Source organism: Bos javanicus, chromosome 4 (assembly GCF_032452875.1).
Source record: "Bos javanicus breed banteng chromosome 4, ARS-OSU_banteng_1.0, whole genome shotgun sequence".
NCBI classification, from domain to species: Eukaryota; Metazoa; Chordata; class Mammalia; order Artiodactyla; family Bovidae; genus Bos; species Bos javanicus.
The window spans coordinates 54,523,874-54,526,373 of record NC_083871.1 but is presented as its reverse complement, the minus strand read 5'-3'; the positions used below and the strand labels follow the sequence as shown (position 1 = coordinate 54,526,373).

The window sequence follows — 2,500 nt, the reverse complement described above, 5'->3', positions numbered from 1 at the left end:
TATTCTAAACAAGGCCAATGGAGCAGTCTACATATAACATGTAATTGACATTTGTTGTAGGAGAAATGAACTTTCTACTTAATAAAATATTTTTAATTTTTAGTAGCCCCAAATGTTTTATTTTGGATGAGTTTATGTAATGTGGATTTAGAAGTGATAGTATTGGCTTATTTGTAATGTTAGAAATCCCTCAGAAGTGCACTTGTGCTTTCCTATAAGTATAATTACAGTTTGTGTTTAGTACATATGGAAGTAGAATGCTCCGTTAGTTACCTTTTTTCCACCTACATATCCATCCTTATATCTGTATTTTGCCAATTTTAGATGGCAATGTCCTAGATAGTAAGTCAGAAAATGCTTAAAATTTTCAGAATATCACATAAGTATGATACATAGGATTGTAGAATAACGTTGATTTGATGGTTATTTCTGTCATAAACTTTTAGATGTAAGGAAAACACTCACAAATCATTTTAAGAATTAAAAAAACAGTTAATTTAACCATGGTGAAAGAGCTAATGAACTCTAAAGAATGCAAAGATAGAGAACTTGTTTAAGCCCTGCTTATACACCAAATCCTTGCCTGGAGAATCCCAGGGACGGGGGAGCCTGGTGGGCTGCTGTCTATGGGGTCGCACAGAGTTGGACACGACTGAAGCAACTTAGCAGCAGCAGCAGCAGCATACACCAAATCAGTCAGACTACGAACAAGATATAGGTAACATAATTTGTATAAGGTGAAACCTGACTGAAAACTTGCATTGTATTATTGCATTCTTAAAACTTTTATTACCAAGTACATTTGTTATCAGTTACACATAATATACTTTTGTTTGCAGACAGAGATAATTTAAGTGAAAGCGTTCCATATGCTAAAAAGTGGTAAGAAACGTGGCAAGCTTCTCATTACATGATAGACTCTATAGAAGGTATCTTTGTATGTGTCGAACTGCCTATGTATATGTGATCTAGCTACCTACTTATCTGTGTGTTTATCTGGATTGGCAGCCCTTTTAAAAGTTAACTTCTCTTTCTCTGTTCTTTCATTTCAGTTTGATTCCTTGTTATTTGGAGACAGTATGAGGCAAATGATTACTGGAACAAAAGGCTTTTTTGTATATAGATTTTCTTTTTCCCAAACTATTGTCTAACCATCTCTTTTTGTTTATCAAAGAACAATTAAGTAAACTGTCCATTAAATTTTTAAACAGCTCGACACCTATTGGATCAGTTAATTTTATAGCATACATTTCAGAAAGCCTTATTATGATATTTTCAAGTACAGTAATCTAAAGGTATGAGAGTATGTTCTAAAAAATTCAGGAACATTTTTTAAAATTACTTTTGAGTTCCTTTCTGTTATTCAGTGATCCTTTCCCTTCAAGTTACAAAATGACATATAATGAATCCATATTTCAAGAGAGCAAAGGATAGAAAATACTCTTTCTTTAGTATGAAATATGAAGTATAAGTGTTTCTCTTTTTTTTAAGAGAGAAGAGTTAATTCACCCTGAATTTCTCTATTTTTTCTTCTAAATTTGTTTTCATTATTAATTTCTCCTTTCTTTATGACATAAAGTGCCAAACTCAAAAAGTTTGAACTGTGTTAAAAATGGCTCAGGATAAATTGTGAACCATGTCTATGATTCCTATTTTCTCTTTTCAAAGACACATGTTGTTCTAAGAATTTGTTCAAAACCAGTGTTTATATAAATACTTGCTTTTAAATACAGTAAAAATGAATTGTTTTTTCTAGGAAAGAAATGATTGCTTTTTCAAAGTTGCAAACTTGGCAAGTTGACAAGTTGTCTGATTCCTGATTAGTATAAGACTTTAGTATATGTCTTCAAAGAGTGTGACTGCCACCTCATTGAGCAGATGGACGCCCCAGGCTTCTGTGTAGGAGGGCTCCTTGTTCACCTCTTTGCCAGCCTTTACCTGTACTTGTCTCTCTACAGAATTTCTCTCTTCCTGTCAGACTTTCTCCCTGCTTTTCCTTACTTTGCATTTTCCTTGCTTCATTTTTCTGCTCTATTTCTTTCTCACTCTCCTCATATCCTTTTCAGCTCTTTATTCACAACTTTGAAAGGGAAGTAAATGGTAGAAAGAACATTTTGAGCAAAATACCTTAACTTTTTTTCAAATTAATGAATAACCATTGAGTAATCTTTATATTTCCGGACTTCCTGGTATAAGTTTAGTTAGCTTGAAATAGGAAAATGCTTAAAGGATAAGCTATAATATTAAACTTAAGATCCTTTCTTTGAGAGGACCTATTTGTGTAGCTATTTTCTGGGGGTATATAAGTAAATAAACAAATATCCTATATTAGTTACTATATATACTCCTGTAGTAATATGTATTACTGTGTATATTTTTCTAGTACTATGTATAATATATATATATATATATATTTATACATAATTTGAAGATGGTGGTTCTATTTTATGAGTAAGTACACTGCACATCGCACCCCACTCCAGTACTCTTGCCTGGAAAC

At 32.4% G+C, this 2,500-nt stretch overlaps 1 protein-coding gene across 11 annotated transcripts in view; it reads left to right on the top strand.

The window, feature by feature from the left end:
- The window catches only part of FOXP2 (forkhead box P2), a 668,538-nt gene that overhangs the window by 585,733 nt on the left and 80,305 nt on the right, over positions 1 to 2,500 (top strand). The gene's annotated exons all lie outside the window — the stretch shown is intronic.